Here is an 18,363-nt window from a genome sequence, read left to right on the forward strand (position 1 = left end):
TTACAAATTACTTCATTAAAATTTTAGTATGAATATACTATTTCGTCCTCCATTTATTGTAGTGTAAATAATTATACATCTTTTTTAAAAGGTATATATATTAAATAGAGGTGAAGTCGTAAAGTTATTATATTTTAATAAAGAGTTAATGCATTTTAAGGGTTTTATTTTCTGCTTGCGTAAAATATACTAAAAATGCCTTATAAATAGAACCAGAACAGTATTTCTCTTATACTTAATGTAATATTTAATTAATTAATTTGAATAAATTAAGAATTTTAGTTAAACTAGTCAATATGACGTGTTATTTCTAAAGCATCCTAAGCATCTTTCTTAATTTTCTCCCTCCCTGTTCTACTTGATTATTGTTGGAAAAATATCAATAGGATTAATTTGGAAAAAAAAACTGATATAACATGTGAAAATAGGTTTTACATATGAGACCAATATTAATTTTCTAATTAGGTTTTACATTAAGGACAGGAGGAATATTTAGTAAATAGGAGTTTTACAAGTTACAAATAGGAAGAACACCAACATAAAAATTAAAATGCTTAAGAAAATGAGACAAAAAAAACGGTCTTAACGCCTATGAAAGAGAAATCACGGAGCAAAGCTAATATCTCTAGCCAAGTGATAGTCAATAAATAAGAGAATTGTGCAGAAATATGTATGAAGTGTTTTTTTTTGCTAAGTACAAGTATACTCCTTATGAAGGCAATCTTGCTTGAAGAGCTATTGGGAATTAAATATGAATACTTTTCTCAACACATATATCCTCCTAATAGAAAAGCTTTTCTTGACACAATAGATGGTGAGAGGTGGGTTAGGGTTATCTGGTATGAGTTTAGACTTAAATGTCTGTTTGGGTGGCCCTCAAAACCATGGTTTGGAAGGCAAAACCATGGTTTGGGTGGGATGTCACCCAAACAGTATTAATTTTGGGTCAATAATCTGAAACCATAGTTTCAGGAGAAGTGAATCCATTCTGCTTCTTGCTCAAATTGGAGAGTATGATTGTGCTTGTCAGAGTAGATCTCAACAATAATATGACTTTAACATCTCTCAATTATTTTTTTATAAACATATTTAGTCTTATATCTTATAAATATATATACATATTAATTATTTATTAATTACATTATCTTATGTATTATTAATTATGTTGGTAAAAAATATATTATTAACAATTTTATTCCTTCAAATTAAAATATATCATAAAATCTATCTTTTATATAATTATCATATTAACTTACGCTTTTTTTTAGTAATTTGTATATATAAAAATTGTTTCTGATAACAACTATCCAAATACTTTCACTTCTCAGAATCATTTTTTCACAAAATCTATTCTTCACAAAATTTATTGTCTCCAGAATCTATTTTTCAGAAGTTATTCTTTAAACTATAGTTTGTTTTCATCCAAACACATCTTTAGTGAGAGTTAGCCCATCAATGGATAGTCCTACGAAAAATCCAACAATACCCAATGACTAAGAGACCTTTTTTTTTGGGGGGGGGGGGGTTGTTTCTGTAATTGGCAAGCTAAATGCTTGCAAGACATATAAGGCCACGAATTGTACCACCATAGAGCTTGAAAAGAATAGTTCAAAAATATGTCTAAAGATACTGAGAGAATAAATTTGATGAATTCATTAACAATCTAGTTAATATTCATTAAAATAAATTCGATGACTAAACTATAATCACAATCATGTGGAAATTCATTTCAAAAAACAAAGCCAGCGGATTTAATTAAATATTCATTGTATTCATTAATTTGTTTTAATCAAGTACATTAATTTAGTCATCAATTATCAGAAACATTGCTTGGTATATAAAATCAAAAGTGAAATAAAAATTAATTCTTAAAAAGATAGTCTTTTTGAAAAGAGAGAGAGAGAGAGAGAGAGAAACAGTCTTCGTTTCAACAATTTAAAATAGTGATAAAAAGTACTAAATAATGGATATAATACAACTTAAATTTTTTGTATCTTATATCAATATTGATCTTAACTACTGCACAATTGATGTCTTTAACTCATATTTGTTGAATTCTTTAGCCAATTAATATATGAAAAAATATTGATGTAAACAACATGTCAAATTTTTGAAGTCAGTCAACAGTCACCTTTTCCTTTCGTCTTTGACGCGTTGCAAAATGCGAATGCTTTCAGCAAGTTATATGTAATATCATCAGAAGTAGGATATGCAGTGTGGGGGCATATTTGGAAAACTGTACCCAAACTACTAAATGCTTTGGCCTTTGTTTAAATCCTGTATGATATTGATTTCAATTTCTTGACCATAAGTTTTTCCGTACATAAGTTTGGCGTGATTTTTCTTATCATATAGGAAAAATTATAAATAAAGACTCTAAAAAATAAAAAATTGTAATCTGGGTTTTTGAATTCAAAAAATTGCTATTAGGACTGAGTCTTTGATATAAATGAGCAGATATTGTGTAGCAGATCAAATTGTCTTGTTGTTTAAACTTGTCATTTTCATTGCAGACTTCTTATTTAGACTACTTAATTTATAATTTCTAATATTGTACTCGTTATTTAATAGTACAGACTTTTTCATATATAACTCATAATTTTTAATACATAACTTATAGTTAACTTTTTATTTTCAAAATGAGGGCAATTTAGTCTTTTATGTTTGCTAATTCATATTTAATACCTGGTCCTAGCAGCAATTTTTTAGATTCAAAAACCTAAATTGCAATTTTTGATTTTTTTTAATGGTATTTATTTACAATTTTCCCTACCATATAGTGAATTTATTTTAACTTCCTCCTTAAATTTCTGTCTTCATTTAATTTCTATATGGAAATTTATTTTATTTGATAATTAATATTGTCTTAAGCTTTTAAAATTACAATGGATAGGAGTATAGTTAGAATTTTTGAAATACTAGTGTCCTAAAATTTTTTAAAAGACATATAAAGGGAACTTACACAAAGGAATGGATGGAAATATAAGAAAGAAGTTTGTGTAACATACATTTTAATTTTAAGAAAGGCTTATATACATTTTCAAAACAGATGGGAGGTTTTTGAAATAGAAGGGTAATGAGTGTACTTTACTCAAATAATTTTGAATGACTACAATTAACAAAATCTTTGAAAGTTAATCAAATTTGAAGTTAAATAGCTAAACCAGGATGATCATTCTGCAAAAAATCGAAGATAATATGTGACAAAATACTGTTGGCCAAAAAAAATACACGTGAAAAAATTATAACTCCCTCATTTTAGGCCAAAAAAATATAAGTCCCTCATTTGTGACCTGTTTCTAATTTTTCCCAGAAAAAATTGGAATTAAGTAAAAAGGAAAAATTAGGAATATTTGGATCATTATAAACTGCTCAAAAATAATTTAAAGATAGAAATTAAATTATTTTGGATCATGAATGAAACTGATTTAATGTGTTATTAACCTGTTTTATTGTCATGAAACTAAAATTATAGATCTATAAGAATAATCGCTCTCCAAGAAGTTTCTTTGGCTCTATACTCTATGACACAAAACCATTGACTGACTTGGGAGTTGGTATAACCATTATTTTTATGCTCGTGACCCTTTTAATGCACTTATTTTATTTTATTTTATTAATTAATGTTGCTTTAGAATTTTAGTGTTTGGTAAGTGTGTATAAAAGATAGGAAAAGAAAAGGAAAAGAAAAAATGTCAAAAGTTGAACAAAATAATTGATGAAGAAAATCACTCATTAATATTTTATAATATTTATATGACCAATAATTCAGTTTTCACTTTACAATTTGTTAAAGATTTTGTTTAATTATATGTGCCAATTCTATCAGTGCCTTATAGTTATAATTGAGAGAATGACAATATCATCATATCAACTTCAGTCTTGAAATTTTAAAAAGGCATATAAATAAAATTAATTATTTTTTGAAAAGAAGACTTACATAAAGAAATGGAGAGACTACTTAACCTTAAAAATTTCTTTAAGACATTCCACACGTTATATGAGAAAATAAGACATAATTGACATAGACAGTGACACATTAAATATTTTATAAATATTCGTTATCAATAGTTTGGCTTTCACTTTATTTGTTAAAAGACTTTTATTTTCATTAGATGTACAACACGGTTTAATTTCTTTCTTTATTTTTCCCAACCAAATACAAAATGTCCTTCATAGTAAATAAGATTATTATAAGTCACATCTTTATTAAAAGAAGAGAAATTATGACTAAGGGCAAGTATTTCTTGCCAAGTGATGTTGAGAAGAGAGAAAGCATAGGCAAGAATATGGAGCAATCTCTTTTTAATATACTCCTCCGGTCCTAAATGTAAGACCCTTATACACACTAGTATAAGGGTCTTATATTTAGGACCGGAGAAGTAGTAAACTTGTATAAAGGGCTTACCTGTAGCAAGTTTCAAATTGGAGTTATAGTAGCTTGGTTTCCCCATCAAAATTCTTTTAAAGGCATCCCCTCATAACAAATAATATTGTGGCAATAGTACTTTCTTAATTTTTTGTATTTATAGAGTAACACATTCCAACCATCTTGGTTCAATCTTAAGCGAAAATATTTATCAAAGAAGTTCTACTTAGAAGACCAAAAGGGGTTAAAGTTATCAAAAGTCATAATCTGAAAGAGAAATTATATTCTGAATTTCCCGAATCATAGTAAGAGGATAATCTATTTTTCCCTTTATGATGCAATTTGTTTCTTTTCATCCAGATGGTATTAAGTACTACCAAAAAATAGACTTTTGATAATACATTTCAGTGTTGACTAAAAAAAAAATGCTGCTGAAAATCAACGACTCTAGAAAGTCAATTTAAACAGCTATTTTTTATCTACTAGGATTCACCAAAATACCAGTTATGTCACAATACTACTAATTATCTAAGAAAACTTAGCACAAAACTTACCAAAATCACTAATATATATCATTGAATATATCTAGCAATAAAGAGAATATATCAGCCAAAAATAAAAATGCAAAATAATATTATTTTGCTCGATCAAAAATTAGCGCAAAAAAAAGAGGTTCTATATAAGACTAAGGCTGGTTGTTGGCTCTATCTAACAACCATGAAATTATTGAAGGTAGGATATCTATAAACATCAATATTTCAAAAAAGCATGAACGTGCATGAAAAGAGAAGAATAAATTCTGGTCAAAAAGAAAAAAGAAAAGAAAAGAGAAGAATAAAGCTAAGCATTGTGTCGGTAGCTATAAAATATGCCCAAAAAAAAGTTACGTTGACGAAAAGTTTGGTTGACCTGGTCATTTGATGATTTCACATGATTTTCAAAGATTAGGTGGAAATGTTTCATTAAGTTTGTTTTAATTCTCTGCCACAAAAAGCTTTAAAAAAGTGATTTTCAAAGAAAAGTTATTTATTTATTTTTTAAAATTTTCTATGGCAAGCACAAATTAAATTTTTTCTCAGTTTATGAGAATAATAAAAAGTACATTATTTCTTTCTATCTAAACATGTAACTAAAAGAAATAATAGTTTCAACTCGACTACCATTCAATCCTTGAAACTAAGACTACTGAAAATTTTGACATTTAATTGGTTAGTTTATACAAATAATTTTTTAGGATGAATTGCATATGAATTATAAAATAAAAGAACCAATTAATTAAATGTCTCAAATTTAATATATTGAGATACACTAATAAATTAAGTATTTGGAATTGAGCTGGAATTATGTGAATCCTAGAATGACTAAATAATTAATTTCTCCAAACTAAAATAGCCCAGTGCAAGAAAAAGCAAACCCAGCTAGGGGAGAAAGAAAAAGAAAAAGAATTGCATATGAATTATAAAATAAAAGAACCAATTAATTAAATGTCTCAAATTTAATATATTGAGATACACTAATAAATTAAGTATTTGGAATTGAGCTGGAATTATGTGAATCCTAGAATGACTAAATAATTAATTTCTCCAAACTAAAATAGCCCAGTGCAAGAAAAAGCAAACCCAGCTAGGGGAGAAAGAAAAAGAAAAAGAATTCCACGATCTATAATTAAAGAAGGAAAAAAGAAAAAGAAAACAGAAAACAGAGAAAGAGATGCAGCCAACTAACATGATACGCAGCATTTTCTTTTTCTCATGACTGTTATCTCAATCCATTGAACATTTATATACAAAACAATGGCTAAAATATATAGAACTTCCCTTAATTTTAGGTCAGTTGCGTATAACCTCCTTTATATTTAAAAAATTAACTTAAGAACCCTAATATTTAGTGTTTTGTTTATTAATCCCTTATCATTAAAATTACCATTAAAGTTAATGGTTTTTGCCATGCCAATCTTTTTATATTTTTTATTATATGTCATGTCATTTAAAAAATAATCCTTATAATTTAAACAAGCAATTTTAATTCGTTTTAAATACTTAAAATGAAATATTTAATTACTTTAAAAAATATAAAATATTTATTAAAATATTTATTTCAGACATCCTATTAAGATTTCTTATAAATAGGATTGTATCATCCTCAAAAAATTCTTCTTATATAATTAGAGTGAGCATAACAAAAATGAACCAACGATGGAAATGGTGTGTTGCTTAAATGTTTAAAACAACCCATTCGACATTAATTTTGTTGAGTACATTACCAGGAGGGGTTTTTACGAAAACTAATTATTTTTTCTAAATATATTACAACTAATCAATTTAACTTATTTTTTTAATCTATATAAATTAGCTAACTAACTCCTACATTTAATTATTTTAAATTTTTTTACAATAAATTTTGTTCAAACGTTCGCCAAGAAAGGTTCCTAATTTTTATAATATTTGCAAAATTGTTACATTCATGATTAATCTAGAAATTGACACATTTTGCATTTTATAATTCTTTTCACATAAATTTTTTTTGCCAACAATATTTTGTCCCATGTTATTTTTTATTTTTTCCCATAATGATCATCCTGGTCCAGCTATTGAACTTCTAATCTGATTGACATTCAATGATTTTGTTAATTGTAGTCATTCAAAATTATTTGTTCTCTGTTTGAAACGTGTTCAAGTATAAAATTGACAAGATCGGTGAACTTTAATAATTTTGTGCTATTAAAGTTTTAAATTTATATTTTACCCAAAAACAGTTTTAAATCTATATCCTTGGCCGCTTATATCAATGGCTTTGTTTGTTTTTAAGTTTTGCATAATATTATAATTATATAAAAAGATCAAAGGTGTAAGTATAGTTTTTTTTAAAAAAAAATTGTATAGACCAGACAGTTGAATAGTTTAAAATTAAATTTCCTGCTTAAACGAGTCTATATTTAACAATTTCAATATTCAATGTGAATATGCAACAACCATAGTGACGCATCATTGCAATTTGAAAGTAAATTGCTTTTAGTTTGTTGTTAGTGCTCACGGTACTTTGATGCTAACCACGTACTTTTCATCTTTTAAATTCTTTTAATATATAATTTGAACATAAAAGTTGAAGAAAACCACAAGTGAATAGTTGTTTGTTTTAAAAGTATACAACTCATGATTATCTTTTATCACATTTTTTGGTTTAAAAAAAAAGTCATCTATAAATATGAGTTGTGTGTATTGAGCAAACCCCACACTTCACTTCTCGATAGAGATTCACCATATAGAAAATTCACTTTGCCAGAGCTTTTCTCATCGATATGGGGAGACACATCATATTAGGATTTGTGTTGCTTTTCTTGTTGTTGGGAATTGCCCCATTAGGTTTGTGTGGAAGATGCATTGAATCAGAGAAACAAGCTCTTCTCAAGTTCAAAGCATCTATTTATGATGATCCACATAAAAACCTTTCCTCTTGGAATCCCAAAACCAACTGTTGCCAATGGGATGGCATCACTTGTCACAATGTTACCGGTCCTATTCTCAAACTTGATCTCAGTTACTATTCCCTACAGGCTACTAGTGTTGATCCATCTTTGTTGGAGCTGCAACATTTGATTTATTTGGATTTGACAGGAAACAACTTCAATGCCATCTCGATTCCTGCCTTTCTTGGTTCTATGGGGAGGCTGAGATATCTTTCTATCGCTGGGTCCAATTTCACAGGGAAGATTCCTACCAATCTTGGTAGAAACCTCACAGCATTGCAGTTTCTTGATCTTAGTTGGAATGATTTGCACATCAATGACATGAGTTGGATCTCTAAATTTCAATCTTTGCAACACCTCAATCTTAGTGAAGTCTACCTTGGAGAAGCTCACAACTTGTTCCAAGTACTTCACATGCTTCCTTCTTTATCACAACTCCAATTACAAGGATGTGGACTTGGCAACTTGTCTACTCCTCTTCCCCCGTTCAATTTCACAAATAATACTAGAGTTCAGGTCTTGAATTTGCGTGGGAATGAAATTGATGGTAGAATCCTTCATATGTTTCAAAATTGGACTTTTGTTGAATCTCTAGACCTCTATTTCAACAATCTTAGTTCAATGCCATTATGGCTAGGAGAGTTTAAGAATCTGGTTTCTCTTGATCTTTCATATAATGCACTTTGTGGATCCATTCCTATTGCTTTATCAAACTTGACTTCCCTTAAATACCTTCGCCTTTCTGGAAACAATTTTAGTTTAATTCCATCTTGGTTGGGAGAGTTAAGGAGCCTTCGCCATCTATATATCTCCGTGAATCAAGTCCCGGCCACACTAGAAATTTCTGTCTCACAAATCTTAAAAAACATTTGTCATTTAAAAATATTAGATTTTCATGAGAGCAATCTTCAAGGACAGGCATTTGGTGACTCCGATTTATCTGGATGCATCAAATATGATATAGAGGAACTATACTTGAGTGAGAATGGACTCAATGGCCATTTGCCAACTTGGATAGGGCATCTTGAAAAGCTAATGTGCCTTGATCTTTCAAATAATTATTTTTGTGGCAATATTCCTCACAGTTTTGGTCAATTAGTAAATCTAAGAAGCCTTGATCTATCAAGTAATTTATTAAGTGGCTTCATTCCTCAAAATCTTGGCCAACTTGTAAATCTAGGAAGACTTTATCTATCAAATAATTCTTTAAGTGGCCTCATTCCTCAAAGTCTTGGTCAACTTTCAAATCTATATCACCTTGATCTTTCAAGTAATTCTCTCATGGGCATTCCTCAAAGTCTTGGTCAACTTTCAAATCTATATCACCTTGATCTTTCAAGTAATTCTCTCATGGGCAACATTCCTCAAAGTTTTGGTCAACTTTCAAATCTATATTACCTTGATCTTTCAAGTAATTCTCTCATGGGCAACATTCCTCAAAGTCTTGGTCAACTTTCAAATCTAAATTACCTTGATCTTTCAAGTAATTCTCTTATGGGCAACATTCCTCAAAGTCTTGGTCAACTTTCAAATCTATCTAACCTTGATCTTTCAAGTAATTCTCTCATGAGCAACATTCCTCAAAGTCTTGGCCAACTTTCAAATCTATCTTACCTTGATCTTTCAAGTAATTCTCTCATGGACAACATTCCTCAAAGTCTTGGTCAACTTTCAAATCTGTATGACCTTAATCTTTCAAGTAATTGTCTTATGAGTAACATTCCTCAAAGTCTTGGTCAACTTTCAAATCTGCTTTTCCTCGATCTTTCAAATAATTCTCTCATGAGCAACATTCCTCAAAGTTTTGGTCAACTTGTAAATCTAAAATTGCTTGATCTCTCAAATAACTCTTTTACTGGCAATATCCCTCAAAGCTTTTGTCACCTTGTAAATCTAGAAAGCATTGATCTTTCTCATAACAATTTATCTGGTGAAATTCCAAATTGCTGGAGAGATACGAGTAGATTGACAGAAATAAATTTTTCATTCAACAAATTATCTGGTGCCTTCCCTATCTCAATCGGCAAGCTTTCTTCATTGTTTTGGTTGCATTTGAATAATAACTATCTTGAAGGGAAGCTTCCATTGAATTTGGAAAATCTGACGGAATTGAGAATTTTAGATTTGGGTGAGAATAACATTTCTAGAAGTATACCACCATGGACTAGCAACACTTTTCCTACACTGAACATTCTAAGGTTGCGAGATAATATGTTGGATGGTAACATTTCTTTACATCTATGCCAACTCCAATCATTGCAGATTTTGGACCTTGCGAATAACAACATAAGTGGCTCAATACCCAATTGCATTGGCAATCTTACAGGAATGACAGTAAATAATACACATATATGGAATTCAACCAGATGGGAATTTGGCGTAGAAAGTGAATGGCCTAATCAACATGTGAAACAAGTTATGAAAGGAAGAGAGTTTGACATTACTAGAATCTTGCAGCTTGAGATTAACTTTGATTTGTCAAATAACAATTTGGTTGGATTAATTCCTCCTGGGTTATTCTCCCTTGTCAAATTAATAAGCTTGAACCTTTCACACAATCATTTGAAAGGAGAGATTCCGGAGGTTATTGGGGATATGAAATCTCTTGAATCATTTGATATCTCTTGCAACCTAATTTCTGGCACAATTCCAAAGAGCATGCCGAAGATAACTATGTTGAGCCATTTGAACATGTCATACAATAACCTTTCAGGGCCAATTCCGACTGAAAATCAATTCTTGACGTTGAATGATCCATCCATTTATGTTGGCAACCCTTATCTTTGCGGGATCCCATTACCAAATAAGTGTCAAGGTGATGATCCTCATCAAGTTCCTGAAATTGGAGAACGTGAAGATGCAAATGATCCAGAAAAAGTGTGGTTTTATTTTGTGGTAGCAATTGGGTTTGCTGTTGGCTTTTGGGGTGCTATTGGGACATTAGTGTTGAAGAAGAGTTGGAGATATGCTTGTTTCCGAAGAGTGGAAGACGTAGCAGATGAGATATATGTGTTCGCTTCAATAACAATAGCAAAGTTGAAGAGGCTGCTCACAAACCATGTCCATAGTTAATCTTTGTAGCCGTGTGTATCTTTGTTCTGTCTTTTTCTTTCTTTCTTCTGTTATATCATTGTCTGTCATGTTATTAGTATAATGTAATGTTTCAGTATATGTGTGACAACAATGACAATAATATTAGTAAAGGGTCATTTTGATATATAGCGTATATCTTCATGATTTCACTAAGAACAAAAAAAAATTAAATCTCTAATTAATATTCAATCTTTTTAAATTTTTTTGTTTGTTTTTTAATTAATGCCATATAATTTCATTACATGATTATTAAATTGAACTATATATAACAATTCGAATACATCACGCCTATATATTGACTCATCAAAGCTCAAAAAAAAATCACATAGCTGCTAAACATGGCTTTGTTTAATTGTGCATAGTTATGGATTAACGGCCAATTAACAATGCAAAAAAAAAAAATTGTACATGTTCAGAGTTGTTTTAAAACTTTATAAGATAAATTAAATCCCAATTTATATTACAATAGAAGACATAGTCACTTGAAATAGAAATAATATATTACATCAGAGGACCTAATCCTTGAAATTCTGGCTTTGATTTATTTTATATTTTTATCAAGCCTTTTTTAAATAAAACTAATATCCATGATCTGTTAATGTTTTCTCTTAATCTTTATTATACCCCTTTCCCTTTTTTTTAATCGTTGTCATGGTTATGTGCAAGTTTTTTAATCAACATGTCTATGTCATAAAATAGGAAAAATAATTCAAGTACTAGTTTTAGTTTGTATACTAATTTAATAAATAATAAGTAAGTACTCATTGTTCATTAATCTGTATGAATAAAATAGTAAGAGATTAGGTTCTAGTTCCGAGTACAAAGTTGTGCAATTGCATGGAATTTAAATTTTAGAACACAAACTTTAAAAATATAAAAATAAAATGATTATACATTTATATTAAAATTTATATTATATACAACCTCATGTCATTTACATAAGAATTATTTAACTAATTTGATTAGATTAAAAAATTAATTAAATTAGTTATTTGTAATAAATATGAGTTGATTTTCTTATAATACCCCTTCTATACTATCATTACCCTTAGATGAAAATCCTGTTAACATGTGTAAACAACAGGAATACTTTGGAAAATGAATTATAAATGGATTAAGGTATAATTTTAACAATAAAGTTTTACACCAAGTATATGGCATCATCTAATTTTAAAAGGTGCAAAAGTAGACACAAACATTAAAACGTGAAGCAATATTATCACAACCGTTAAATTGAATCACGATGACTGTTACAAAGTTAGAGGGAGAAAAATGTTTGACCTGAAATGGTGACGTGGTAGAGAGTGAAGGTTGATGTGATCATAATATATGACAGGTGTGTAAATGAAAAAAAATAACCAAGCTTCAACCTATAAATAACTAGGCTCATCGTCCACTTCTCTGTCCTTCAAACATCTCTTCTTCAACCCACAAAATCGCCTACGAACTCAAAATCAAACATTTTAAATTAGTGATTCCATCTAAGTAGCTTCAACATTGCGAAGACCAGCAAGAAAGGAGGAAGAGAACCAGTTCATAAATCCTCTTCTTCCTCTCTAACTCCATCCAATTCTCAGTCCTCACCCATTTGATTTCCCTCTTTCCACCTCGCCAAATCCATCACCATTATGCCCGTGTTAAAATCAAAAGTATAAAAGCCTCAAATGATTCAATAGATTTCAACTAAAGTGTAGAAAATTCCACACTAAACTAATTGCAAGATCCTAAGAAGAAAACTTAAGCATATTGTGCAAGAAATAGAGCGCAGGAGTGAAAAGCTGGTCAAAAAAGAAAAAGAAAAAGGGGTTAAAAGAATCTATCACCAAAATAAAAGGAGTGAGAAGAATCTGAAGGTGTCGAAGCTAAAGCCATCGAGTTTGATGGCATGGTGGGTAGGCTTTGAAGTGGCTCTACTTAGATCCTGGAAACCGAAGTTGATCGATTGGAGGGCTTCGTCTTCGGATTAATCACTCCTCATGGTTAAGAAGTTCTTCATCCTACTTATTACTTTCTTTTGCTAGATCAATCAACAAGAAATATCGAGAAATGGAGGTCTTTGAAATGGAAGACACAATCAGCCCGAGAGGGAAAAAAACAAAAGAAAAGAAATGGAGCGAGACAGGGCGAGAAAGCACGTGGAGCGGTGGAGGTCATTGAATTGGGAACTGATGCACATAACATTGAGGGAGAAGAAGAAGAAGGGGTTGCAAGCAAAAGGCCAAGTGAAGAAGAGAGAAAATGGTGGGGGTGAGAAACTAAAAATGGAGAGAGAAAGTAGAGTGTGTGCGTGAGGGAGATGGAGGGCAAAATAGAGGGCATGCTGGAAACCAAAAATGAAGATGAGCGAGGAGAGGTACGGCGAAGGTCAAAAGGAGTGCCACTTGTCTAAAGTTGGTTTGAGCAGCATCTACCAAATGGGAAATAAGTGGGACTCACAACAAAAAAGAGACGGAAGTTTGGGCGTATTAATGGCAGCGACCAAGTTCTGTACTCGTTAATGTTTGTGATTGTTTTTGCACCATTCAAAACTAAGTAGTATAAGAAGTTTTGACACAAAACTTTATTGTTAAAATTTCATCTTAACTTATTATAAATTTGTAAGACATAATATATATTAAGGTTTTATATTTAGGACTAAATCTAGTCCCTTAACTAATTTCTATAACAACCACTCGTGGTAGTATTTAATTTGAGGGCAAAAAATTATACATTAACCAACATTCTAAAATTAGTATTATCTTCGGTCTTTCATATAAAGCCCCATTAATTAATTTAAAAAAATTATAAAATTACTAAATTATGTTAAAGTATCTATATACTACCTCTGATATTTAATATAAGAGCTATTGATTATTTTGAATATATAAAAAATTATTTCAGTTAGTTATTTATAATAAATAGGTGTTATATTTTCTAAAATTTCTTTGCTAATCATGTGTATTAGCTCAAATTATCATTTGATAAAATCTTTAACATGTGCAACTGCTACAAAGATTAAAAATATAGACAAATATGAGAGACAGAGTAAATTCAGATCTTATATTTAGGACCAAATTGAATGTTGAATTAACTTTTATATTAAGGATTGGTTATAATAATTTGCTTTAATTATAAATTGATATATAATATAATAATACATGTAAGCATAACATATGTTATGATTAAATAATTTAGTAACTTTTTAATCTTTTCAAATTATTCAATTGGGTTTTATATTAAAAAAATTGCAATAAGGTTCCACTCAAGGAAATTAAATACAAAAGGTCCCCTCAAATCATTAAATTATTTTAAAGTCCCAAGGGATCTCATTGCAAAAAAATTTATTTGTTTAATTACCAAATTGTCCTCATTTTTTTTTGTGAAATATGTATTGACAACTGAAAGAGTAGGCACTGACAACTTAAGGTGTAATGATTAACAACTATCGTGACATGTATTGACAAGAAATTACAACTGCAAATATGTTAAGTTTGGGCCCAATATTACCTTTCTTACTAGTCCCAGTAGACATATTAAGTTTGGGCTCAAGTTGTTCTGAATTTGATTTCGGGGCGGATGGGAAGCAGGAGTGGATGCATTTTTTGGGGCAAAGGCAGGAGTGGACTTTAAACATATGATATTGGCCCATACTTATGACTCAAATAAATTTCTCTGCCAAAATAAGTTGAGAACAGAACGCTGGATTTTTCTTTCACTTCCTTCTCTTTCCTTCTCTCCTTTTCCTCTTCCCCCTTTTGTAATTTTAGATCCCGTTTTCATTAAGATGACAAAAAACTTATTTTTGCAGCGAGATTTCTGATTTCTTTTTAATATTTTAAAAAAATATTTAAAAAACGGTCGATTATGATTTTTTAAAAATATAATAGCTAAATAGTCACACAGTTCAGCCCAATCCGTTGTACAAAATGTTAAAATGGCTTTTTCCAATTGTGTAAAAATATTAAATTATTTGATTATGTGATGCATATTCATGAATATATATATACACACACCACATATTTATTGGTAAAAACCCTGATGGGAAAACGATAATAACTCTACTTTTTTTTCCTTTCCCCAACAAATATCCACTGATTACTTGCAGCTTATCTGCATAAAATAAAACACCATCCTACCAACAACCGTAACACACTAGTAAAATTAAAGATTACAGTAGAGGGAAATAACACCATATATGTCCAGGTTTCACAGGAAGGTGAATATTAATATGATCCATTGTCCAAAATGAGAGCTCCCAAACCGCATTGGATTAGTATAGGCGTGTTAAACTATTAAATAAACAAATGAATACATAATGAAATAAATGAACAAATAAAGGAACTAAAGTCCTTCAAGCTGAGCCTAAATAAGCTTAATAATTGAGACAAACAAGTAGTATTTGTGTGATGCTGTAGTCACCCAGTATTCATCTACCTACAAGCCCTTCTTTCATTTTAACACTAATTCAGACAATAAAAACCTTCCTTCTCAAGTTCAATATTCACACAAAAAAAAAGGTTCCCTTATATTATTAAAATATGTTAGAACAATAAACGTTTGTTCATTGAATCAGGGGAATCCCATATGACACATAGCAACAAAACTAGGGATTCAGATGTCAAGGGATGCATCTCCCAAGTAGTCTCAATGTCCCCGTAGAAACCCATAAAAAAGCACATAAAGCAGTGAGAGCTGGCAAGAACCAGAAGAAGATTCCCCTTCCTTTACTTGCTCTATTCACAATCGCAGTTTCATTAGCAAGCTCGCAGATTCACAACCCACACCTATACATATGACCAGAAACTATCAGATATTAGAAATCATCTGTGTTCTTTCTTTTTTTGTATGTTTTTTCTTTTTTTACAAGAGCCACTTGAAACAAGCTCAAGTCACATTAATATCAGCGCAGAAAGCTCTCAAAGATGCCATAGCACCAATAATCAGGGAAGGTTCCTTCGATGCATTAGCAGGCTATCAACCAATGGAAGTCAACTTCGAAGAGTTCAGCACAAATGAGATGCGAAGCTTGCATGTCCATTGAAAACAAAGATAGTACAATCATTATTTGGAAGTTGAGCAAAACCACCAACATAGTTTGTCGTGCCAATGAATGTACCTAAGGTTGATGAAGAGAAAGAAACATTATTTGCATGGTCTGCTGGACTCATCATATGCCTTTCATGACGCATCCAGAGTTCACCACTTGGATCGGCATTGTCTCCGAAGGGCAGAGACTGATAATGCTGATTCACAACATTACTGTCAAAAGTATTCATACAAGGATGCGAAACAGCTTCCTGGTCAATATGCACTTAATCCATCTTCAAACTCTTAAGTTCTCCAAAGGATTTCTATTTTTGGCAATTCTGGTTCAGGATCAATGAGATCATTCATTTCGAAGAAGTCATCCTCATGAAAGAGAGGCTCCTCTACTTGAACGCTGGCAGCAGAAGTGACTTCAGGTTCTTCAAAAACATGCACGTAAGAGGTAGTTGATTGGGTAGGGTCATAGTAGTGACCGCTTGAATGAAACTGATTGATTGGCTCAGCAAATGCTGCCTCCTTAGAAATTTGATCCACCACCACACTCTGAGTTTCTCCAGCAGCGACCTATAAAATGGATCATTACTAAAAAATGTTAAAGTCATGCCAAGATCACAGCAACAAAATTAAAATTGATGAATAAAATAAAAATCCATACTGATCACCTTTAAACACAAAGTTTAATAAGTAAGCAATACGTTTTCACTGGTTCATAATGAACTAAAACTAAAGATCAAGCAAAACAGACGATACTTTACAATTACGGACCAAATTAAAAAAACACTTAATGAACATAGTGTCTGGACCATGTTACCACCTAACATTGTATATAATCAAGGCCTCTATTCCAAAATAACATACAGAATAATACTTGCAACTTTCATGTTGGATCGTATTAGCATTCCTAAAGTTGCCCACATTTGATATCCGACCGTAAACAAGATTGCTTTCAATGGAAAAATGCTTATGAGCAATTAAAAAGGGTAGTCCCAACCTATTAAACTAATGATGCTTCTTAAACTGTGATATCTATTTATACAGATATTTGTTTTAAAATTCAATATTATTTTTAAAAAAAGGTCAGCCCATTCGAATCAAGACAAAATGTTACCCTTTTGGTCCTATTTATAGGATAAAAAGAGAAGGTGTTTTTTTGTTTTATTTATAAATTACTTTATTAAATTTTTAGTATGAATGTACTATTTCACCCTTCATTTATTATCGTGTAAATAGTTATACATCTTTTTTAAAAGGTATATATACATATTAAACAGAGATAAAGTCGAGAAGTTATTATATTTTAATAAAGAGTTAATACATTTTAAGTTTTTTTTTGTCTGTGTGAAATACGATGAAAGTGCTTTATAAATAGGACCAGAAAATTATTTCTCTTGTACTTAATATAAGATCTAATTAACTACTTTGAGTAAATTAAGGATGTTAATTAAATTAGCTAATATGACGTGTTATTTTTAAAACATCCTAAGCATCTTCTTCAATTCTCTCCCTTCCACTTCTACTTGATTATTGTTGAAAAAATATCAGTAGGATTAATTTGAAAAAAAAAAACTGATGTAACATGTAAAATAGATCTTACATATAAGACTAAAATTAATTTTCTAATTAGATCTTACATTAAGGACCGGAGGAATATTTAGTAAATAAGAGTTTTACAAGTGACAAATAGGAAGAACACCAACATGGAAATTAAAATGCTTAAGAAAATGAGACAAAGAAATGGTCTTAACACCTGTGAAAGAGAAATCATGAAGCAAAGCTAATATCTATAGCCAAGTGATAGTCAACAAATAAGAGAATTGTGCAGAAATATGCATGAAGTTTTTCTTTGCTAAGTACAAGTATACTTCTTATTAAGACAATCTTATTTGAAGAGTTGTCGGATATTAAACATGAATATTATTCTCAGCACATATATCCCACAGAAGCTTTTCTTGACACAATAGATAGTGAGAGGCGGGTTAGAGTTATCTGGCGTGAGATCAGACTTAGTGAGGGTCAGCCCGTCAATGGATAGCCCAATATAAAAAAATCTAACCATACCCAATGACAACAAGAGACCTTTCTTTCTTTGGTTTTTTTTTTTGGCTTTCTGTAACTGGCAAGCTAAATGCTTGCAAGACATATAAGGCCACGAATTGTACCACCATAGAGCTTGAAAAGAATGGTTCAAAAATATGTCTAGGGATACTGAACGAATAAATTTGATGAATTCACAAACAATTTAGTTAATATTCATTAAAATAAATTCGATGACTAAACTATAATCACAATCATGTGAAAATTCATTTAAAAAAAAAACAAAGCCGGTGGATTTAATTAATATTCATTGAATTCATTAATTTGTTTTAATCAAGTACATCAACTTAGTCATCAATCATTAGTTCTACCTTGT

General features: G+C 30.4%; 1 pseudogene; it reads left to right on the top strand.

Moving 5' to 3' along the window:
- The first annotated feature begins 7,667 nt into the window (after positions 1-7,667).
- LOC114755223 (receptor-like protein EIX1) lies at positions 7,668-10,903 on the top strand (annotated as a pseudogene).
- The last annotated feature ends 7,460 nt before the right edge of the window (positions 10,904-18,363 follow it).

This window comes from Neltuma alba, unplaced genomic scaffold, assembly GCF_004799145.2.
Source record: "Neltuma alba isolate B1F8T4 unplaced genomic scaffold, ASM479914v2 tig00010239_pilon, whole genome shotgun sequence".
NCBI classification, from domain to species: domain Eukaryota; kingdom Viridiplantae; phylum Streptophyta; class Magnoliopsida; order Fabales; family Fabaceae; genus Neltuma; species Neltuma alba.